The sequence below is a fragment of the Camelus ferus genome, chromosome 2 (genome assembly GCF_009834535.1).
Source record: "Camelus ferus isolate YT-003-E chromosome 2, BCGSAC_Cfer_1.0, whole genome shotgun sequence".
Taxonomy (NCBI): domain Eukaryota; kingdom Metazoa; phylum Chordata; class Mammalia; order Artiodactyla; family Camelidae; genus Camelus; species Camelus ferus.
In genome coordinates this window covers 29296776-29322698 of record NC_045697.1, presented here as the reverse complement: position 1 = coordinate 29322698, position 25923 = coordinate 29296776, and the positions used below count along the sequence as shown (strand labels likewise).

Genomic DNA, 25923 nt, shown 5'->3' with positions numbered 1-25923 from the left:
AGGAAGAAGTGAAGGGAGCCAGGTCAGTAGCATTTATGCAGGAAGTAACTTCTAAGCTTAACTAGGAGTTAGTCAGTGGAAGACAGATGAGAGGCAGCAGAAAATAAATCATGGTGTTCCTGACAAAATAGACAGTATATTTAGAGGCCCAGCGATGAAACTGCACATGGCATGTTTAGGGATCTGAAAAAAATCAGATCAGCAGGAACAGGATGGGAAGCAGGGAGAGACCCCAGATGGGAGTCAGGCTACACAGGGGCTCATAGGTCACATCAGGGAGTTTGAACTCTATCCCCAAAACAATGGAGACCCATCAAAATGTTTTAAGGAGGCAAGTGACATGATCTGATTTGAGTTTTTGAGAGATCACTGCAGAATGGAGGATGAATGTGGGCAAGCAAGCCTGGAAACAGGGAGAGTAGTTAGGAGGGATAATCTTGGTGAGAGATAGTGTGACTGAACCAGGGTGGTGGCACTGAGGATGCTGAGAAGTAAACAGAAGGAAGAGAAATTTTGGCAGTTGAATCAGCAGGACTTTGTGATTAATTGGAATGAGATGTTAGGAGGCAAGGACGATTCCATTTGGCAACCTGGGGCCATTCCCTGAGCTGAGAGCACAGAGAGGGAAGAGATTTGGTGAGATTTTAGTTTTAGAAATGTTAGGCTTGAGGTGCCTCTGAAGATATCCACATGAATGTGCCCGGTGGATAATCATGGGCAGTGGCTCAGAAGACTGGCCTGGAGCCACGGACCAGTGAGTCTAGAGATGGTAGTGGAAGCCATGGAAAGAGATGAGATCCTGGGACAGCAGAATGAGAAGAGAAGGGGTCTCAGGGTAGAATCACGAGGAACACCAACAAGTAAGAAAAGAACTGAGGGGAGGAGCCTGCAAAGGAGCCAGAAGCCAAGAGGAAGGAAGAGAATCAGAGGGTCATAGTGTCACATAAGGCAAAGAAAGGAAGACGTGGTCAGATGTGTCAAATGCTAAAGAAAAGTCAGTAGGAGAAGGCCTGAGAATTCTCTGTTGAATTTAGTAACAAGAAAGTTGTTGGTTAACTTTGGGATTTCAGTGGAAAACCAGATTTTATTAAGTGAGTTATCTGAAGATAAGGTGGTAGAAACAATCCTTTGAAGAAATGGGTCTGTGACAGAGCTGGAGAGAAATGTAGAATCAAATGAAGTTTTCTTCAAATAAACAAACAAAAAGGGCACAAGGGAGTTAGCTAGGTTTAAATGATAGAAGGAGTTAGCCAATAAAGAGGGGGAAGTTGAAGATCTAAGACAGAAGGGTTTCAATGATAGAAAGAGCTATTACACAAGGCAGGAGGCATTTACTTCAGATAGGAGGAGAATAGGAGGGACTTCTCCTCCCTTGTAACAGAGAGGGAAGGAGAGGATGTTTTTGGATGCATTTAAGTTTCTGGGCTTCACGCAGCTTGTGCTAGAGCCAGCCCCTACTAGCTCACGGGAGCCAGTTGTTAAATTTTCAGAAATTTTGAGGTCTGGTTAGATTATGTTAATAGCTTGAATCAGCCACAGTGGGAATATTTACACCATGGAAACTGGCAAACACTAGAAATTAGAACTCCCCCACATCCCGCTCCCCAGATTGTCAGTTACTAGGCATTTGCCAGCATACCTTTGGAGGGTAGGAAAGTGAAAGAGCGCCTATCTGAATAGCACTGTCTTCTCTGATGGGTAAGAAAGCAGACTGCATGCTCACGTCAGAGGTTTGAGGAAACTGAAAGAGAGCTTGAATCCTGCGACGTGTGGCAGACAGTGAGAGCCACTTAGGAAAATACAGAATGACTACCAGGCTGTATTGAGGGGCCAACTGAGGTTAGAGACCGTTAGTTTCTAGTGGAATCAGTCCATGCAGTTGTATGATTTCTCCTGCAAGCTCTGCAGCCTGGGGGTCTCTGTGGAGAAGGGAATAGGTGGTTTGATCCAGAGTCAGTCTTTTGCCTGGCAGTTGTGATGGAAGAACTAAATGGAGAAAGAATAACAAAGCTGTTCACAGGAAGTAGCTGCAGTAATGGGCCATGGACCCCAAACCGCAAAGGGACAGAGGTGAAAATAGGAAGTGATAAGTAAGGAGTAGATGGAGGGGCCCTGTCTTCCTGGTGTCACATGCTTTGAGTCCTCTTGCTATCCTGGTCTCATCTTTGCAATTTGGCCCTCCCATTTGGCAGTGCCACTTTTAGAATGTGACATCCAGATCCAAGACCCTCAACTTACATGATGCTCTAGCTTCATCTGACCATCAAATACTGCATTATTGTTCTTATCTGAGGCATCGTACTATAAAGATTGCAATGCCCAAGAGCTTAGCAGCGTTATTAACCACACAGGATAAATGCACTGAAGCAGGGTTCAGCAGATTTTTAACATTTTAGTGGGAATGATCTGATATTTGAAAATCTTTGTTCATCATTTTGATGTACATTACCAGTGAATAATCACTGATATCCTGTAGTATACACAATCACTCTAGATCAACAATAGTGCATATAATTTTCATGAGGATACTATTTTGCATATTATCAGAACATACAAATATTAAGTAACATGGGGGAACTTCAGAGAGCTAATGTAAAAATCTCAAAATGGCCTTCAAGTAAGCTTATTTTCTTAGAGCCATTTAATTTGTTTATGGGGTATGATCAGAAGCTGACTTAATGATGGGACAATTAACTGGCAGTATCACAAGAAAGAACAAATCTGCTCTTACAAGACAAGACTCAGGGGCACAGAAACTATTACTTTATTTATTTTTAAAGGAACTATTACTTTAATTTCAAATGACAATGAATTTTTATAGCTGATCCTTGCTTATAGCTGCCAAAACATTCTAAAGAGTATAACTGTCAGAAATGTGTGTACGTGGTAGACTACATTCCCCATGTCACCTTTCCCTGAGATTAAGTAAACTGAATGTAGTGCCAATGTCTAATTTCTCAATATTTATGTATATATATGTGTTACAGGAATTTTCCTTCTGAATTAAAAATGTCATTTCAGTGAGATAACTGAATTGATGGTACTCTTGTGTTTCAGTTCATCATGATTAGTGCCAGGTTCAATAAATGTAATTCATTTTCACTCACTGCCCTGAGATTAGTTGGATGTCATGGCTTTGAAATAGCTAGATTCCCTGGGGCTACGGGTGTAAATCTTGCCCATAACTTAACGTTCTTTCTTATGAGATAAGTGAGAGTGAATGGCACACAGTTTTCATACTGAGGAGGGCACTTCCTTCTCCATCAAAGTGATTAATTACATCCCTGCATTTCTTACTTGAGTAGCTGACCTCTCAAAAACATAGCAAACAAAGCTATTGATTTTAGTTCCTTCACAGTAGAATTTTTTTCTTACTTTTTTTTTTCCTTAATCATTTGTCTTTGCTAACTTTGGGGTATTTGAATATGTAGTAAGAGGAAGAAGTATCCGGGAGAGCAGGAAGTGTGCAGATGGTTTTCTTTCTTGTGTCGCTCTTCACACTGGCCAGCAAGGGGAGTTATAGGAACAATTTCAGGTGTTTGAGCCGAGGCATTTGTGAGCATACTTCTCACAGCTGAGTATCAGTCATGGCGTCTCTTACACTGGACTTTCTGCATAGATCAGCTAGTATTTTACTGTTGTGTAGCAGTGTAGTTTTCCTTTCGTTTCATAGTTGCTGACCAAAAATCAGTTGTGAACTTCAAGGTAAAAAATCTACAGGAATAGTGGAACACTGGAAATGAAGTGAGCTTATATGCCCAGGTGGCATAAAAATCTAATTGTAGCCAGGAGCAGTCCAAGCCCCCTTAATGCGAATAAGACAGCATTCAGCTGGCTTCAATAAAAAGAGACTTAAATGGAAGGGAGGTGTCCTTGAGGAGCGCCGCCTCGGCTGCCAGGACTGAGAAGGCCATTGTTCTAAGTTCTCCTGGGGCTCATGGAGATTGACAAGGCACCTGCTGCCTTCCAGAGCCAGCCTTTCAGGTTAGCCCTGAAAACACCCAAGGCTGGGACACTCCCCTGGCCTCTGGTCCCAGCCATCCAGGTGCCAGAGATTCAAGGATGTGGGGAGAAGGTGCAGGAAGAGCCCTCAGGAGGGATCTGGAGAGACTGTTTCCACTCCACAAGCAACCCAGAACAGCTCTCTCCCCTTTAAATCACACTTAATGCCACTTAGCTCCATCCAACTTTCTGTGGTCCTCTGTGAAGTCCCTCTGCTAGTAACATTTAGTCTCTTACCACTTTCACCAATAATGGTTCACTTCATTCTCATAGTTTGGGACCAGGATCAATGATTATGTACCCTACTTTGTACCTTGATACTGCTTCCCCAACCCCCATCCTGGCTGCACAAAGTAATATTTTGCTTTTAATGGTATATAGACTAAAAATCAGTAATCAACTGGTTTCCTCTATGTGAAAGTCAAATTGTGATTTCAATTATTTTAAAGATACATTTTGAATAAATTACGATCCTATGCTTTGCTTATGAACAGACTGAATTGTATGAAGAAGAGAATCTGGTCCTGAGAGTAGAAGTAGATTTGAGTTCTGACTGTGCCATTTAAGAGCTATATAATCATGTCGTATCACATAATGTGGGGGGACTTAAGTATTCTCACTACAAAAATGGGGAGAGTGGACAAACTGAGTGGACAAGATTCCAGACATGAGAGGCAGGCAGAGCAGGGTTTTAATCCCGCCTATTTCATGTATTAGCTAGATGACTTTAAGCAAGTGATTATTAGCATTATTTTAAGTCTTTAATGAGATCATGTACATGAAAGCCTTAGCATCATTCTTAGAATATAATGACTCAATAAAGAACAGCTATGATAATAACCATGATAATGATCATAAGTATTAAGATCCATTAGGGCTTTTTTTTTTTTAACTCTAGAATGCAATGACTTCATTCTGAAATGTGACCAATTGCTCTGAATGCATCTGTTCATTTGATCTTGTGCTTCTTCAGAGACTTTGTTAAGAAATAGACTGAAATTATAGAGAACTTTGCAAAGTGTTTAGATTTTGTTATATAGTACTACAGGAAGGTATTCAGCAAACAATGTCATTATAGGCATTGTGATAAATGCAGTCAATGGCTGATTTCTTTTTTCTTTCTGTCATAGTGTAATGCCTACTAGAAATTCTGTAAAGATTAAAATTTGTTTTTGCTAGTAGCACTATGAGTGAAACAAGAGAGGGGTTAGCTCTTTTCAATTTTAGAACTGACTTAAAATTTTCTTTTCATTTGCAAGTTTTGAAAATGTTCTCTTTATAGTGTTCAAGCTTCATTTAAAATTATTCTCAGATAATAACAATTATGGGAAATGAGCTGTGTTCACCAGCTCTGCAACTAGGATGGCAAATAGATATAATCTATTAAATAAGTATCTGTTGAATGCCCATTACTTGCCAGGCACTGCTCTAGGTGTTGGGATATAGCAGTGAATAAACAGACCAAAGTCCTACACTCGTGAAACTAACCTCCTACTGAGGTTTATTTTCTGTTGAGGTGCCAACTCTAATAGAAGGCCCACCTGTCAGGCTCTGGCAATAAGAATCAGGAGACCATACCAGGGGTGAGGTGTGGGAGAGTCCAGGACTGTGCTGTATTTACCGTCCTCACTGAAGAGCAGTGCTGTCCAATCAGGCAGCCACTTGCCACATGTGGCTATTGAGCACTTGAACTGTGGCTAGTCCAAACTGAGATATACTTTAAATAAAAAAATACACACTAGATTTCAAAGACTTAGCAAGAAAACAAGAGAGGAAAATATCTCATTAATAATTTCATATTGATGGCATATTGAAATAAAGCAACATTGTAGATAGATTAAACATTATTAAAGTTAATTTCATATTTATATTTTTTAAAAATGTGGCCACTAGAACATTTTGATATTATACATGCAGCTTATTATATTTCTGCATGACAGTGCTGATAGAGTGTTATGTCCTGACTTGAGTCCACATAATACCACAAACTTTTTAACCAGCACAGGCAGGAGACAACACTATGAAAAAGTGAAATGTGTTGGCTTCTCCTTTTACTTGCCCTTCTTTTAGTTGCTGCCTGATGCCTCAGTCTTCTGTCTGGAACTCCATCTCTCAGACACCTTTCATGGAGCTATTTCCAGGCAGTTTTCCATGCTTCAGAACTGTCCCACCCTATCAGAACTTTACTGTTCAGAGTCCCTTTCGTGTGAGATATTTAGCTTTCTAAGATGCTAATAGTTTCTGATAGTTTAGCATATCATCCTACAGTATGTGTCCATTAAATGCATATACCCTATAATAAAATGCCTTAGCTGAGAGAAGTCAATCTCAGTAGCTGTGATTTTGTGCCTAATAATAGAGCTGGAGCACTTTTTCTTCCTGGCACAGAAGCACAGAGACTATAATCCCACCTTGTCCACCACTGTCCGTTGTGATCAAGACCAGCCAAGTCCTCCTTACACATCCTCCCTCTCTAGTATATGGACACCATTTCACAGCTCACAAAGTGCTTTTGCAGGTTTCTCATTTTAGCTTTCCATCATTTTCATGAAATAGGTAAGGATGGACTTATTCGTTGATTTAAATACAAGATTTTTAAAAATGAAACCAGGAGGCTATAGGTCTTCTGGCTGTTGAGGTCTATGGAGGAGGGGTCCCAGATGATCCATGGGGATGTGGAGAATAATGGAAAAGGAAAGTGAAAATGTCCTAAAGGTCTTAGCTGTGGGATGGAGGAGAGTCAGGGTGGGGGTGCGGGAAACAGTAGGGCTGGATTAGAACATTACAGTGGAAGTTATACGGCATCTCAGGGGGTAACTTATTTACAAATAATACTAAGGACATATATTCTGCTGTAGAGGACAGGAAGAGGCATAGAATGGGGGAATAAGGGTATAATAGAAAGCATATTAACTTGTTGAAATGAGCAAACATAGAGAAAAAGGAAAAGAGAAAACCAAAATCTAAATTAAACTGATCAATATTACGTAAGGTAAAACATTAGATGTGATGAGCTGAATGTACCCATTAAAAAGCTGAAACTGCCAGATCTGGTGAAAAAACAAAATTCAGCCGTATGGTAGCTACAAGGAATATGCCTAACAAAGTATCAAAGAAAGCATATGTAAAGAAAAAGAAAACAGGCTAGTAACATGAATATCAGACAGATGAAATTAAGATTGAAAGCACCAAACAAGATGAAGAACATTATGTAAGCACAGAAAATTAGGTAAAGAAATTTGCAAAATTTTATATTTATTTATAAAGATAAAGGAAGTAAACATTTATCATGGACTTAATCATCAGTAGAAAATAAAACTAAACATTAAAAGAACAAAGAATCTATTTTAAGAAATCAGCAATGAGAAAAGGGGAAACAAAATAGCCAGAGAAATAAGGAAAAGGTATTAAGGCTAAAAGCCAAAACCAATTAAATAAGAAACAAAAATGATAGCGAGGACAAATAAATCTGGTTCTTTGAAACAATTAATGAAATAACCGCCCCCACCTCTTCCCTCCCCACACACTGCAAGGGGCAGAAAGAGGCAAAATGAAGAAAGAGGAAGAAGTCACACACCCAGATACAGAAGAGATTAAAGGAATAGTTACAGAGATTACTTCATGCAATTTTATGGCTGCAGTTTGAAATTTTAGAAGAAATTAAAGATACATGCACCCCACAACAAACTAGTGAGTATAACAGAAAAAAAACCAGACTCACAAATGTAGAGAAGGAACTAGTATTTACCAGTGGGGAGGGGGAAGGAGGAGGGGCAAGACGGAGGTGGGAGGATTAAGAGGTACAAACTATCAGGTATAAAATAAACTACAAGGGTGTATTGTACATGAGGAATATAGCCAATATTTTATAATAACTATAAATGGAGTATAACCTTTAAACATTTGTGAATCACTATATTGTATACCTGTAACATATAATACTGTACATTAACTACACTTTAATTTAAAAATATATTATAAAATAAATACATAAATAAATAAAAAATGGTTTAAAAAAAGATACATGCACCCCGTTGTTCACAGCAGCACTATTTACAATAGCCAAGACATGGAAACAACCTAAATGTCCATCAACAGATGACTAGATAAAGAAGTTGTGATATATTTATACAATGGAATACAACTCAGCCGTAAAAAATAATAAAATAATGCCATTTGCAGCAACATGGATGGACCTGGAGACTGTCATTCTAAGTGAAGCAAGCCAGAAAGAGAAAGAAAAATACTGTATAATATCACTTATATTTGGAATCTAAAAAAAGAAGAAATGTACTTATTTACAAATAGAAATAGACTCACAGACATAGAAAACAAATCTTTGGTCACCAGAGGGGGAAGTGGGTAGGAAGGTATAATCTGGGAGTTTGAGATCTGCAGATACTAGCTAATATATACAAAATAGATAAACAACAAGTTCATACTGTATAGCACAGGGAACTATATCCAATATCTTATAGTAACTTATGGTGAAAAAGAATGTGAAAACAAATATATTCATGTTCATGTATGACTGAAGCATTATGCTGTACACCAGAAATTGACACAACATTGTAAACTGACTATACTTCAATAAAAAAAAAATAAAAAAGGAGAAGAAATTAATGATTTTCTGGTAAAAAAAAATAAGCAAGTAAAATTAACCCCCAAAGAAGTAGAAAATGTGAACAGACCAATTATTATAGAAGAGATTGAAAAGATAACTTGAAGTCTTCTATCAGAAAAGGGCACCGAAGCCATATGGCTTCCCTGCTATATCTGACTTTAAAAAAAAGAGATAATTATCAAATTGTTTACCATTCCAGACGAAACTCTCCTAATTCATTGTATAAAATGTCAAACTTTAATACCCAAAACTGAAAAATATAGTTTAATAACATAAGTACAGACCAATCTCATTTATGAATGTAGATGCAAAAATTCAAAATCTGACTGTGTAGCAAAAGAATAATATACTATGGCTAAACAGGATTTATTCCAGAACATAAAAATGGTTCATTCTCAAAAATCTATTACATCAATAAAGAAGAAAAATATAAGCATATCAATAAATGCTAAGAACGTAGTCAATGGAACTCAGCAGCCATTCCTGATAAAATCTCTTAGAAAAATAACAGTAGAAGGAAACCATTTAACTATGGTTAGTAATGGCAAGCAAATATGCAATGGCAAAACTCAGCAAGCAAATATGCAATGGCAAATCACAAAAAACATTTCAATAAAAAATTAGGATGGCTTCCATCACCAGTATTATTTACATTGCCTTATATGTTTTGACAAGCAAAGAAATGAAAATAACTGTCACCTATCTTGGAGAAAATGAAGAAGGACCTCCACTATACACTAATATAAAATACATTCCTGGAAGATTAAAAACTTAAAGGTAAAAATATAACTCAATGAAGATATCACACAAAGAAATCTAGGTTATTATATATTCAATCTAAAGGGTGAGGTAATATCTCTGACCATGACTGAAAAATTCTGAAACTCTAAAAGAAAAGACATATATACTTCACTATATAAAAATGGCTGTCCTTGTATGACAAAAGATATAAACAAAGCAATAAACAAACAATGGACTTGGAAACATACTTTTATCCTTTGGTTTTTTCCTAGATGCATTATTTACACATTTAGAGGGGAAAGGCTATTTTGTCTGTGGAAATCATATCTGATAAGAGCTAGAGAATCTCTGAAGAAAAAGAAAGCATATGCACATACAGTATCAGGGTCTGCTTAATCCTACTCATTCACACTACGTGTGGTCCATGTGTCCTCAATTAAGAATTCCTCAATAACAACAACAAAACAAATCACTGCATTAAAAACGGGCTAAAACTTGAATAGATATTTCTCCAAAGAAGATACAGAAATGGCCAAAAGCATATAAAAAAAATACTCAGCTTCTCTAATTATCAGGAAAATGCGAATTAAAACCACAATGAAATATCACCTCACACCCGTTAGAATGGGTACTATTTAAAAAAAAGAAAGAAAAGAACATGTTTTGGTGAGGATGTGGAAAATCTGGAACGCTTTTGCGCTGTGGTGGAACTCTTAACTTGATGTAGCTGCTGTGGAAAGCAGTATGCCAAATTCTCAAAAATTTAAAAATAGCTTTATATGATCCAGCAATTCCACTTCTTGGCATATACCAAAAGAATTAAAAGTAGGATCTCAAAGAAATTATTAATGCATCCATGTTTATAGCAGCATTATTCACTGTAGCCAGGAGGTGGAAGCAACCCAAGAGTCTCTCAACAAATGAATGGATAAACAAAATGTGGTAAATACATATTATTCAGCCTTAAAAAGGAAATTCTGACACATGCTACAACATGGATGAACCTTGAAGATATTATGCTAAGTTAAATAAGCCAATCACAAAAAGACAAATATTTATATGAGGTATTTACAGTATCAAATTAATAGAAACAGGAAATAGAATGGTGGTTTCAGGGAACTAGGGAGAAGGGGAAATGCGAAGTAGTTGTTTAAAGGGAATAGAGATTCAATGTTGCAAGATGAAAAAGTTCTGGTGATTGATTGCACAACAATGTGAATATACTGAACATTACCAAACTACGTATTTTTAAATGGTTAAGATGGTAAATTTTATGTTATGTGTATTTTATCACAATTACCAAAAAAACCCCTCTGCCTTACACATTTTCTACACATACAATTTTAACTACTATAAGCATATACAAATGATCTCCAGATTTGTAAACCCCAGTACAAACCTCTGCCCTTTTGTGCTGATTTATAGCTCTGATTGCATGCTGGTCTTCTTTTACTGGGTTATACCCCACTGGCTTTTCAAACCCAGCATGCCCAAAATTGTTTTACCCATAAACTTGGTCCTCCTCCTATTTCCTATTGTATCCCTATGAGTGAATGAATGCACCTTGGATTTTTTTCATAGGACTCTAATAATCTGTCTCATATTTAGATAATGGGTCATTTGAGTCATGTTATTTTTTGTAACAGTTTTATTGATATGTAATTCACCTACCATACAGTTCACTCATTTAAAATACACAATTCATAGCTTTTAGTGTAGTCATAGAGTTGTGCAACATTAACTATAATCAATTTTAGAATCATTTCATCACCTTCCTCCAAAAATCCTGTACTTTTTAGCTTTCTTTCCCAGCTCTAAGCAACCACTAATCTACTTGCTGTCTTGGTAGAAGTGTCTATTTTGGACATTTCTGGTAAATGGAATCATATAATATGTGCTCTTTTGTAAGTATTTTCTTTCACTTAGCATAATGTTTTCAAGGTTCACCCGTGCTGTAGCATATATTAGTACTTTGTTACTTTTTCTGGGTAAATAATATTGCATTTGTATGGACAAATCACATTTTCTTTGTCCCTTCATTAGTCAATGAACATTTGGGTTGTTTCTACTTTTAGGCTATTATGAATAATGCTGCTATGAACATTCGTATCCACGTTTTTGTGTGGTTTTTCACAGTGGCTGCACCATCTTACATTTCCACCAGCAATGTACGTGGATTTAGTTTCTGTACATCCTCGTCAACACTTGTTATTTTCCATTTTTCTGTTTGTTTTGTTTTGTTTTTATTCTCTCCATCTTAGTGGGTATGAACTGGTATCTCATTGTGATTTTGATTTGAATTTCCTTAGTGACTAAGAGTATTGAGCATCTTTTCAAGTGCTTATTGGCCATTTGTATACTTTCTTTGGAGAAATGTCCTTTTGGCAAATGTCCAGATCTTTGTCCATTTTTAAGTTGGGTTTTTTGGTCTTATTATTGAGTTCTTAATGAATTCTACATACAAGTCCCTTATCAGTTATACGGCTGGAAAATATTTTCTTCCATTCTTTGGGTTGTCTTTTGGCTCTCTTGATAGTGTCTTTTGCATCACTAATGTTTTAACTTCTGATGATGTATATTTAAACTTTTGATGAAGCCCAGTTTATTTTTTCTTTTGTTGCTTGTGCTTTTGGTGTCATATCTAAGAAATTTACCTAATCTAAGGTCACACATTTATTCCTGTATTTTCTTCTAAGAGCATTATAGTTTTGACTCTTGCATTTAGGTCTTTGATCCACTTTGCGTTTTATATATGGTTTGATGCAGGTGTCAATTTCACTTTTTTGCATGTGGATACCTAGTTGTCCCAGAACTATTTTTTAAGAAGAGACTGTCCTTTCCTGTTGAATGATCTTGATACCTTTGTCAAAACCAATTGACCATAAATATATGAGTTTATTTCTGGACTCTCAATTCTATTCCATTGATCTATATATTTATCTTATGCCAGTACCACAATATCTTAAAACTGTTGCTTTGTAATAAATTTTGAAATTGAGAAACATGAGTCCTCCTCGTTTTTTTAAAAGATTATTCTAAGAGGTGGAGGGTATAGCTCAAGTGATAGAGTTCATGCTTAGTATGCATGAGGTCCTGGATTCAATCCCTGGTACCGCCTCTAAAAATGAATAAATAAGCCTAATTACCTCCCCCCTCAAAAAAGATTATTTTAGCTATCCTAGGTCCTCTGAGTTTACATATAAATTTTAGGATAATCTTATCAATTTCCACAAAGAAATAGCATAGGAGTTTTACAAGGATTATGTTGAATCTGTAAATCAGTTTGGAGAGCATTGTCATTTAACAGTATTAAGTCTTTTGATCATGAACATGGGATTTCTTTCCTTTTTTAATCTTCTTTAATTTCTTTCAACAATATTTGGTGGTTTTCAGAGTGTAAGTTTTGTACTTCTTTTGTTAAAATATTCCTAAGTGTTTCATTCTTTTTGATGCTGTTATAAATGGAATAATTTCTTAATTTCATTGTAGATCGTACATCACAATTTTCATATATTGATCCCATATCCTGCATCCTTGATGTACTTATTCATCACATTGTATTCTGTTTATGTACATTTAAATCAGAAAATTATAAACCAAAAGAGTTTAAAATGGTTGAAATTATTGAGGTAGAGGGCATAGAAAAATCAATTTCCAATTAATTCTACACTTTATTTCATGAGTGTGGCTTTCACACCAAGTTTTATTTCTGCTACTTTTTACAGGAAAATTCATTGTTTTTTCCATTAATTAACTGAAAGCGAGAGAATATAGAGATAATACTAAAAAGCAAAATGCAATTTGTAATATTTATTTTATCACAATTTCAAATGAAATTAAGAGTTTTATACTTAACTAACAAATTTACTTATCTAACAAGCAGTTTCTCAATGATTTGGTTTGTCAGGAACCTTGTAGATATCTGGTAACTTGTTTGCTTATGATCTGGATAGCTATAGATAAAATTCAGATTGCCCCAGTCTAAATGTCAAGGTTTATATCAAGCACAACTTTTTATAGTTTCTTTAACTTTTTAAATTAGGCAAGATGTTATTTTCAAAGAACAAGGCCCCAGTTTACATCAGTACCTTAAAAAAATGAAGCTTTGTTTCAGTGGGCGATAATTATTGTGAAAGCATTTTTTGATGTGAGCACATTTTTCTGGATTTGCACTTTGCTTTAGAACACAGCACAGTCTTCATCTCCCTAAAGGTCCCTGAAAATTATTAAAATCATTTACACATTCTTTGCAGCATTATAACACACTTATATATAAAGGTCACTCTGCTAGCAGCACTAACTGTTCTTGATCCCTTATAAAAGTAGTAGTATGTTATAGTTTCATGTTACTGTTTCTTTTGACTGGTATATTGTAGTACTCTCTTTAAATCAGGACTATGAGTGACTTCACTCATTAATGGAGGGTTTTGAGCTTATTTTGATAAAAGATTCACTGTCTACTGTTTACATTTAGGACTTAAAAGTCCCTCTTGCTTATATTTTCATTGTATGAAGATAGTGACTTAATTGATGTTGTTAATGCTGCTATTATTTCTGGCAATAATAGCAGTCATCTTTACCACTCTGTTTTGTCTCTGCTAATAAGATACATTTCTAAAAACTAATGTTAAAAGTGACTCCAAGATTGTAGTCCTCAGGACTTCTACTTTGGCCCAATCTTAATCACCCAAAGCTAGGCTTTTCTAGAACATCATCTGTTGACCTCTGTTGACCATCTGACATCTGCTGAATTATGTAAGTTCATCAAAAAAGTATTTGGCTAGGGTATAAAGGGCTTTTTTCCACAATAAAGGAACTGAAAGCAAAATCGTTGATGGTATTAAATCAGTAAGATGTGTCCTATTTTTTCCTAAATTTTCAGGGATATTTTGCAGTAAATTATATGAACAATTGTCTTTGGGTGGCATGTCTTTCTTTTAGAAAGGGGTTTATTCTGAGGGTGCTTTCTAATGCTTTGAAACACCAGTACACACTTAGAACTCACAGCAACAGATAATGGGAGATGGAGTGGGTAGGAATAATCTTTCACTGGGTAACTAGGACTGAGATTTGCAAATAAAGTGGTTGGAAAAGAAGGAGTATCTCCAGCAGCCTAAGTGTCCTAAGTGATGGATAAAGATGTTGTGTGTGCATATGTATATATATACACACACACAATAGAATATTACTCAATAAAGAATGAAATCTTGCCATTTGGAACAATATGGATGGATCTAAAGGATATTATGCTTATTGGAATAAGTCAAACGGAGAAAGACAAATACCACATGATTTCACTTACACATGGAATCTGAAAAACAAAACAAACAAACATAACAAAACAGAAACAGACTCATAGATATAGAAAACAAACTGGTGATTGCCAGGGAAGAAGGGAGGGAGGGGGATGAGTGAAATAGGTAGAGGGGATTAAGATGTACAGACTTCCAGTTATAAAATAGGTCACAGGGATGTAATGTACAGCATTGAGAATATACTCAATAATAATGTAATAATTTTGTATGATGATGGATTGTAACTAGATTTATGTGGTGATCATTTTATAGTGTATAAAAACATCAAATCACTATGTTGTACACCTGAAACTAATATAATCTTATAAGTCAAATATACTTCAATAAGGATTAAAATTAAAAAATAAAGAGAAAGGGCATCTCCAGCCTGGAAATTTTTTTGTCAGGCAGTGACTGAGTCTTTAACTCTCTTAGTTGGGTTTTTGTTTTCAAACCTCTCAGGAATTATTAGCCTGGGGTCCATCAGTAGAATTTAGGGTGATCTTGGATGAAAAAATTAAATTTTTATTTACACTAAACTCTGAATAAAAGTTAGCATTTCCTTTAACAATGAATGTAGGCAACATATGATGCGAGTATTAGCGATAGCTGTGGCTTTCCACTGAAAGAAATCACAGACGTTTTCATATCACATTACAGTTGTTGCAGATATCTTAGAAATATTGTTTAAGCTAATTCAAATTTATGATAATTAGAACCCCGATCTTGTTATTCAATGTGTTAGTAAGGAAGAACATACATTATCATATAAAAATTGATAACAGTATTTCAATATATTTTATTTTTTAACATGTATTTCATTTAATTCATTTAAAAACATTACTCTTAGAACAAGTAAAGAACTCAGCAAGTGTAGGCTTAGGTACAGTGGGACTTGCAAGGGGTTCTAGGGAGGGGGCTGCCTCTGTGTGGTCACTGAACACGCCCCATCCGTTTGCTCCCTGTGTCTGAAAGGAACTCTGCCAGTTTCAGTATCCGCCAGGAGACCGGGTCCTGGCTAGCTCCAGTCCAGAAGCTGATCTTGACAGGAGAAGTCCTTGTGTTGACCTGTGGCCAACTTGAAAACATACATGAAAATGCATCTCCTCAGGACCTGCTAAAACTAGATTCAAACTGAGGGTGGTCCTTTGGCCAACCTTGGATCATCTTGATTTCAGATTTTCACCCTTGAACCAAGCCCTGGGGTTGTAAGATGAGCCAGGACCTGCTGAATGGGGTCCCTCCGCCACCACTGCATTTATGACTTAATTTGCCACTAAACACCTTGGAGAAAGTATTGATAGTAGCCACCCCAAACCATCAATCAGAAGTGGGAGAAACATAATGATGAAGGCATGAGTTTCACAAGCAGTCATTTTAGTGTTTAGACTAGGAGTACTGAAAAGACAAAATGATAATTTGTTCAAGGAAAAGTCAACCATCTAACACTGTGGTTTAGTTAAATCAACACATTTCAGTTATAGGTGTTTACCGCACATTTAAAGTGATCTTGCAAGTAAAAAGTTCGGCTTACCATGCATAAATACCTCTAGGTCCATCTGGTATTTCTAGTTTTTCATGTTTGTAGAATGAGAATGAAAAGGGAAGAAGTTGCCTTGTTTTCACTCACCTTAAACAGTAATACTGTGTGTAACAAACAGAATTTGCTGTGCAGCTGGAATTGCCCTTCTGCTTGCTTGTTTACCTAAATTTTTAGTCTTGGAGATATTGGGTAAAGAAAGAGTCTTAAAAATAGAAGCCCTGGGTTCTAATCCTGATACTCCCCTTGCTAAAATTAATTATGTTCTTGTACAAGTCCCTGTATTTTCTGTGACATAGGGATCGTGGGAAGAAATGAAAAAGGTGGGAGAGAGAGAAAATCAGTGTGAAGTTTTTTGCATTTGTTGGAAAGTTGAACAAACATGTTATTATAAAATATTTTTAAGATTTCTGCTAGTTATAGTGTGCCTGGCAAATAGCAAGTGAAGTTTTATTGATTTGAATTTGTTTGACGTTAGTATTGCTCCTTATGTTTCAAAGCACTTTGTAATAAATAACGAACTAATCAGGTAACTTATTAGTGGTTTTTATACTTTTTGTTGATTGTCATATAAAGAGCAAGGTGGTAGTAGACTGTAGCTAAAATTTGTCAATGTGGAGACTCCTCTGAAAGAGGAGATAAGAGAATTTACTATAATACATTCAGGTCTAGAATATCGTCTGGAACATGGTAACTCTTCAGTAAATATTGAATGATAAAAGAGAAGAGCCCAAACATCACATCTTCAAAGTAATGCTATATTAATTGTATATAGATTATACATAAATTTTCATTAGTGGAGAAGATTGGAGCCAATCTTTCTTTTAAATCCACTAATTCTAGGTTGGGACAATAAATACTGTAATTTAAGAATTTAACCTATTGCTTTTCTCTCCCATAACCCTTTAGCTTATTATTATTTGCAGAGTTTGCAGTTAATAACAGTGTACAATTTTGTGGCAGAGGAAAGGAAACATTACTAATAGAAAGAATGCATTGTATTTTTGCCATTGTATTATAGATAAGGCATGTGGAGCAGTAATGGCAGACATTCTGACCTTGCTTTAATTAAGAATGTTTCATAGCAGCTGACTCCTGGCTTTAAAATACCCCTTCCCCACACATAATTAAATTATCTCCTTGTGGCTTTCATTATTTTCATTTCTTTATGTTAAGTTACAGCCCAGTAAGCTGAGTAAGCAGAAAAAAATAGACCATAGTCCTGGTTCTTCCATATTCTTAAATAAGTTTCTTCATTTCTCTAGGTTTTGATTTCATGCTCTTGAGTAGGGGTTGGCGAAATATGAATCACAAGCCAAATCCAGCCTATCACCTATTTTTATACAGCCCACGAGCTAAGAGTAGTTTTTATGTTTACAAACAGTTGAAAAAAAATCAAAAGGAGAATAATATTTCATGGCATACAAAATTATGTAAAATTCAAATTTCAGAGTCCGTAAATAAGGTGTTATTGGCACATAGCCAGGCTAATTTGTTTATGTGTTTTCTATAGCTGCTTTCACACTAACAGTGGCAGAATTGAGTAGCTGTGACAAAGACTGGCTGGCTCTCAAAACGTATACTTACTAACTGGCCCTTTACAGGAAAAAGTTTGCTGATCTTGCTTTAGGCTGTGTAATGGATGAAAGAATTTTATTAAACTATATGAAATGAAAATATAGGTAGGCTTTTCAATAAATAAAAACAATTTTAGATATTTCTAAGTGGATTGAAGGATAATCTTTAAAATGAATTTGGTAAGATAAAAGAATATTCTGAATGAAAAGCTAAGCTGCTTTTGCATCAAAAATGTCCTGGCTGCTTCCTCCAAGTAATCTTTCAGTTTTTTTCTTAAACTGATGTTTTAATATTCTGGTTTTATTCAGAATTTAACCATAAAAATCAAAGAAAGATCAGTCAGAGTTAATTCCGCCTGATAGGTAGTCAGAATGAAATTCTTGAGTGGGTGAGACCGAGGTTTTAGTTTTGGTCCCACCACTTATTACCCAAGAAATATGGTAGTTAACATCTTTCAACCTCAGTTTTCCCATCTGTAAAGTGGCAATAACCACATTTAGCTCTAGGGCCAGACTAGACATGAGGGCACCACAGGTATTAATTTGGTGCCTTCACTTCAAGCCAACATTCTTTATTTATTTACTAATTGTTAATGGGAGTGAAAAGAAACTAATTTCCTACTGACAAAAATAAATTGCCCCATTTTTTGATGTTCAAAATAAGGGATTTCTTACATTAAGGGATTTGGAATCACCTTTCACTTTGCAGCTTTTTCCATCACTGACAACTATGTCTGCCATCAAGGATTATGCTAATTTACATGGGTATATTTATTAAATATCATTCAAAATACACTTTAAAGGTCTTTTTTTCTTCTTTCTATACTTGCAAAACATTTCCTATCTTGTCTTTGTTTGTGTGTCTGTGTGCTCATACACATGTGTTTTGTATGTAATTTTTTATACATATATATTCCTTTTCATATTTTTTCATTATAGGCTATTACAAGGTATTGAATATAGTTCTCTGTGCTATACAGTAGGACCTTGTTGTTTATCTATTTTATATTTGTTAGTTAGTATCTGCAAATCCTGAACTTCCACTTTATCCCTTCACTCTCTCCTTTCCCTTGGCAACCATAAGTTTGTTTTCTATGTCTGTGAGTCTATTTCTGTTTTGTAAATAAGTTCATTTGTGTCGTTCTTTTAGATTCCACATATAAGTGATATAATATGGTATTTTTCTTTCTCTTTCTGGCTTATTTCTCTTAGTATGTCTATCTCCAGGTCCATCCATGTTGCTACAATGGCATTATTTTATTTTTTATGGCTGAATAGTATTCCATTATGTAAATATACCACAACTTCTTTACTCAATCATCTTTTGATGGACATTTAGGTTGCTTTCATGTTTTGGCTATTGTAAATAGTACTGCTATGAACATTGGGGTACATGTATCCTTTTGAATTAGAATTTCCTCCAGATATATATGTATATAATTTTCTAAAGCAGTTTTATAGCTTGGATGACAAAGGATAAATTGATCTTCCTCAGTAAGCAATGCTATAACCATGCATTGTTTGGTTCCAGTTTTGAATGTCCCCTGGCTCTCTAGCCCTCAGAGTTTGTGCTCTGTGGTACCTGAAATTGTGAGTGCTCCAAATTCTGAAAAGACATAGATCCATAATTACAAGAATTGTCTTTTATTTTCATTAGAAGTCCCTAAAATCTGATGGGGTTGGGACCAATTTACATTTTGCCTGTTGATTAAGAATTTGAATATGGAAACCTGAGTTAATGGGCATTACATTTCTGATTTATTACAGTGATATTGAAAAGTAACCTTCCTGAGCTGACTCATGGTTTAATCCAATAAGGAATACATAAGAGAGAGAGAGAGAAACATATATATACACATGTTTATCTATTATTTATGGTACTCTCTTATCACACTGCTTGGCACAAAGTAAACCCTGAAAGTAAGGCATTTGATATAATTATTGCCACCCTGCTACGGATATCTCCTTAGAAATGGAAGCTGTATCAAAACACTATGAGATGTGAAGGGTAGGCTCTAGAACAACAGTGTCCAACAGAACTTTCTGTAATGATAAAAATGTTCAGTACCTACTGTGGTAGCCACTAGCCACATGTGAACTGAGGAATGGATTTTTTTTTTTTTTTTAATTTCAAGTAACTTAAAATTTAAAGTCACATATGTGGCTGGAGTACCATATTAAACAGCATGACTCCAGAATTTTAAAAGATATCAACAAAGAATTAAACAAAATAATATAGCTCTGGTAATACAGGAAGAGTAAGTCTTTCAGACTGCTAATAAGATACCAAAATGGGGAAATCTGTAATAGGTAAAGAGTCACGTTAAACTTTGTGACAAACAGCCTTTATTTAACAAGATTTTTCATGTAATTGATCATACTGCAATGATGAGGGAAGGTGAATTAGAATGGTAACATCTAGGAAAGGCATTCTAAAATATAATCATGTAATTTATTACTATCACATATATTTACTTCAAAATATATTCACAAAATTTTAAATAATACCGAATGGAATTTCAGGATTGGTGAAATCTAAGCTTTCTTCCAAGACAGAAATAACTCCAAACAGTGGATTCACTGATAACTTCATTTTATGTGCCAGGTTTGATTGATGAGTTATCTAATTCAACAAATTTCTAGAACCCTTAGACTCAGGGTGTGCAAGGATGAGCCAAACAGACACAGGAGAGAACATGTCAGGAAGTAGAAATGACCTGGGAGAAAGCCTTGTGCTAGAAAGGACTGAAATAAATGCAATGTGGCTGGAGTAGAGACAGACAGATGGAGGGGAGTACAAAAGGAGGGAGGTGAACAAGGGCTAAATCTTACAGAAACTTTTAGGCCAGAGGATGGAGTTTGAACTTTCTCCAATGAGCAAGTAAAAGCCATTTGAAAACTTTTAAGTTGGGGGTTGAAAAGAGATGATGACAAGATCAGACTATTTTAAAGATTCTGCTGATTGGAAAGAAAACAAATGGATGGACGCCTGTCTAAGGAGAAGCATGGGAACCAATCTGGGAAATATGAGGGCAATTGAGTAATACACAAGGTCTTTCAAGAATAAAGTACATCTTTACCTTGTTTCATGGCACAGCCACAAGATGTTTTCCAACACAGCAGCCAGAAGGATACTTTAAAAAGTCAGATCCTATCATTTCCTTGCTCAAAACCCTCCAGTGGACCCTCATCTCACTCAGGCCTAATACTGCCCTATAGGGCCCTATGTGATCTGAGCCCCACAATCTCTCTGACCTCATGTCCTATAATTTTTTCCCCTCATGCCACTCCAACTCCACTGGTCTCCTAGCTGTTCCTTAAACATGTCAAGCCCTCTCCATAGCACAGACTTTGTCCTTGCTGTCCTTTCTGCCTGGAATTTTCTTCCCATCAGATATCCCCATGGCTTCTTCCCTCATTTCTTCAAATCTCTGTTTAATGTCCTTATCAGTAGGCTGCACCTTATCAGCCCTAACCCCATATGTAAGACAGTACTTCCTGCCTCCCAAGAGTCCATTTCTTCTTATCCTGTTCTCCACAGCTAATGTACTATTTATTTACTTGCTTGCTGTTCCTCTCCCCACTAAAATGTAAGCTCTGTAAGGGCAGGGACTTTGATTTGTGTCCCATATCTTCAGCAGTGTAGGTATACAATAATCATTTGTCAAGTGAACAGATGAATGAATGAATGAGGGATAGATTTGATGACCTCTCCAACTTCTTCCCCAGCTCACTGACTGTAGTTTGGAGAACCACAACCAGCATGTCATGTTCTGCTAGTTTGTATAGAAACTTCCTGCCATGACTGCCTTCCCGACTCCCCTACCTTGTGGAAAGTTCCAAGAATTGTGGCCAATCTTTCCCATCTTCTACTTCTTTCTCCAGCTCAGTTATCTACAAGGAACTATGCCAACCCTTCACCCAGGACCAACCCTTTCCAGTGCCAACTACCTTCTCGCCGACTCTTGTGCTTTACCAGAGGATGAGGGAGCAGATCAAGATGGCTGGGAGCCATGAGGGCTGGATTAGGGGGAGCCTTTGGTGACTGCAGCCCAATTGTAGAGTTTTGGAACTCCTCCAAGGACACACACAGGGCAGCTGCTGCCAGACCATAAAATGTTTCCCATACCCCGCCTAGAATCCATACTGGCCATGCAATGCATAGACCTCCAGTCTTATGAAAGAGTGCTTCTAAGCTGGTTGTAACACAGATGTGCTACATGTGTTGAACTCACCTGATGGGCTATTTGTTGGCTTTAGATTTTAGAGGAGGAACCAAACAAATGGGATTTTTAGTCTGTCTCAAAAGCACCAGTAATTTTTTAAAAATTGTATTTCATGGAAGTACAAAGTAGAGAAAAGAACCTAAATTAGGACTCAGAAATCTGAATTTCAATTCCAACTTGTGACTTGGTGTGTCCCGTAGCCTTGGGCGAGTAACTAAAACTCTGCTGGCTATAGGTTCCCATCTGTCAATAGGAATAACTATTCCTGCTCTGCCCGACCTCTCAGGGATGTTTTAGGGATCATGAGACAATAATGGGTGCACATTTGGTGAACTATACAATACTCTTCATACACAGAGATTTTTGTGAACAGAAACATATTGGTGGCATCACTCAAATGCCTGACAAAATGAAAGTGTGATCTCTCTTCATCCAGTAATGAAAGAATAGTTCAACAGAGGTGAGGAAAGGAATCTTGATGCATTTTTGGACTTTGCATTTCCATGGAAACCACTACCACTTGTCTGTAGAGAGATATTCAATTACAGATGCATTTTTACGGCATAGACAAACTGCTTTTAGTTATTAAGTTCTCTTAACCAAAAAAAAAAAAAAAGATGGATTCACATAGTCATGGTGACTAGTTGAAATTATAGCTCTCAAAAGGAATTTACTTTTTAATGAATGATTGCTTTCACTGCATATATATGTGTGTATGTGTGTGTGTGTATACATGTATATGTGTATATATATGCTTATTTTAAATAAGTGTGTATCCAGAATGCTTTAAAAATATACTCCACATATTGTAACCTAAGCAAATAGTTTAATTAAGATTGACATGCAAAGTGCAATGTTATGAAAGAAAATGTCATCATCTTTGTTGAAGAGTATGAAAGAGGCTCTAACCTAGTGTTCATCAGTCATTTGCAAGCATGAGGTTACAGTGTAAATCTAGAGAAGTGGTGAGACTGGTCTACTGTTTCTGGAAGAAAGAGTAGGTAGGCATAGGTGAAATCCCAAATAAAAACCCTACAACAAATAGAATTAAGTGCTGTATATGTCTCTTCCCACACATTAGAAAGACTTGAGACTTACCAAAGAGAAAAATCTAAAATTGCCTTGGGTGGTTGATTCTGAGGGTTAGGCAAGCCTCCTATACTGCGTAACCCTAACATGAGGTCCCAATGTTCAGTTTCCAAAGGGTTATCATCCAGCATGGGACTGAACCATGGCCCTGGCATCTTCATACATGCATTTCATTACTCAGTAGTTCCTCTGCAAGATTAGGGTAAGGAAGAGGGTGGGATCCCACCTGCAATGTAGGCTTGGTTACAGCTGTTCCTTGGTGACAGAAAGAGTAAAACTAAACCGCTGAAATAAGGTCTTGAGTTTATCTGTGAATTTCAAGTGTCTGTGATAGTCCCATCTGCATGGCATGGAACTCCAGTGGGCCTCACTGAAACTGGCACGTTTGCAAGGATTTCTGAGCAATGAAATGGAAGTTTGGGTTTCTCCCATTTTACTGGTTACTGTTTGCTCTGGTTGGGAGGGAACTAGTGTGTATCTGGTGGTTCTGCCTGTGTCACTTGAGTTCATCATTCTATCCTCTCTGGAGCTGAAAACCTCACTCTTCAGAACCACCCCTTGAATCCCGGTTGTTCATATGTTTGGCAGCCTGTGGATCCCATTGTCTTCCACATGTTTTAATCATGCAACACGTGAAGCTTGTGAAATGGAATATCCACATTATATAAATTGCAATAATCAGCTCTTGACAGATTTCTACAAAATGTATGTCGGTAACTTCCTTCAATGTCCTGAGACATTTTACAAAGAATCATTGTCAACGTTTCAGAGAGAAAGAAAAATGAGATAGTTATCTATACTATTTCTCCATTCTAGTATTGCATGTGCCTGGAAGCCAACCAGATTTATAACAGAGTTTAAAAGGTCAGCCAGAATGTACTGAATATATAGTAGAGGCTAAGATTAACTTTCCTTTGGTTTACTGAGATAAATTGGGGTTGGGTTAGTCTGGGGGGAGGAAGGAGTCACTGGTCTAATAATATAATTCATTGCCCTTTAATAAATCTTTTCTTACTTTCCCCTTCAATTTGTGCCCTTCTGTGCTTTTTATCATATCCAGAGAGTTAGGTAATATTCAGGTCTATTAAATGGCATCTTGTTTGAATATGTTCTTAAAAAAGTTACTGTGAAAAAAATTAGTCATCAAATCGCACACATTTCTCTATACCATGAGAAAATATAAATGATGCAATTCAAACAATTCCTTTATACGTTCTCTAAATTGAACAAAGATGTGGAGTTCCCCAATGAGAATGAATTTACTTATATCAGTCCCAAACAGCAACACTTTGCTTGAAATTCAAGTGGACGAGGATGTTTTCTGTTTGATGAAAACCAGCTTCTCCTCTTAAGTTGCAAACAAACCTGCTAAGTTCCCATGTCCCATGAGTTTTTCTGGAAATGCTCCAGATTCAGCCCAGTGTGGCCAGAAGCGTGGGCTTCTGGGACACTTTGGGGACCATATCTATGGCTGAAAGAGCTCTTCCGAGCTCTCTACACCTGTCTCCCCGCTGATAGTGGCCGGAGCAGAGCCATTATTGCTGAGGCTCTACAACTCTTAAAAAAAAAAAAAAAAGCCTCTTGGCAATATCCAGGCTCTCCCTCTTCTGCTGTGCTCCTCTCTTTCTTAACGTCCAGGAGCTGCCAGTGGTCACTGGCCCGACTCCCTCCCTCTGCTTGGGCTCCAGGGTTGAAATTTTGCCATCAAGGAGCTCATATTTCCTCAGCCCAGGGTAAAGAGTCACCATGATCCTGTTTTTAACTCCTGAGGAATTCTAACTACCTTCTTATATACATGGCTTAATTATAGGGATAAATTTTATATGTGATTGAGGTGCCATGACTTCACCATCATACTTTGAACATAGACAGTTACAGTTTATTATTTAATTCGTGAGAATAAAACTATTTAAGTTTCATGATTATAGACATATGGACCTGGGTGGGGTGCGCAGGTTAAGTCCCTTGCCTCAAACCCGTAATGGACATTAGCTGTCTTTCGAAGATGGTGTTTATTTGTCTATCCCTATCGATCTCAGTAAGAACTATAAACAAATAAAAAACTGGACACATTTTTTAAGAAGAGAGACTGGTTCTTCCTCTGCATTCTTTATCCCAGGACCTCTCCTTGGGAAAAGGAGGAAGCAGTAACGTAAATCTTACCAGCATTCCTTCTCTTGGTGCGAGACTTACCTTAAAGACAGTTTAGTCTGATCGCTGTATTCTACAGATGGGGGAAGGGAAAAATCTCAAGGAGTTGTAGGTGTTTGATAGAGAAGTGAGAGAGAAACCTCAGACTCCCTATGTCTAACCCAGTGCTCTCAGCATCGTGTCACCATGTCTCTGGGTTATTAAATCACTTTGGGCACATGGGCAAAACTTTACATGCAACATTTTCAGTTGTTTTGTACTGATTTCTAGAGTATTGTCCTCATGGTAAAATCTGTCTTTTCTACTGTTTGCCCAAAGCCAGTACAGATAGACAGGCCATACTGCCCCAAAGACTGTAGAATACTTCTGCGCTTTGAGGAAGGCTGTGGCCAGGAGAGAAGTTGGGTAGGGCAGTGGTTTTCAAGTCCTCTCACCACTGTAAGAAATACACTTCATTTTGTGACCCAAATCCCACGTAACATGACTATGAAGATGCAAGTATATGTATAAAATATAACTAAAATAAATTCCACAGAAAAATACTCGCCCTTACTATTTCAATGAATTCTGCTCTAGTGATTAAAAAATGTATGTAGTTTGTGACCCACTGAATGGGACATGAGTCTGTGGCTTTACTCAGTGGGGATGTACCTGGCTTTCCTCCTCATGCTATTCCTGC

General features: G+C 36.7%; 1 protein-coding gene across 2 annotated transcripts in view; it reads left to right on the top strand.

Annotated features, from left to right (window-relative positions):
- Window positions 1-25923, top strand: part of RBM47 (RNA binding motif protein 47) — a 214140-nt gene that overhangs the window by 1125 nt on the left and 187092 nt on the right. The gene's annotated exons all lie outside the window — the stretch shown is intronic.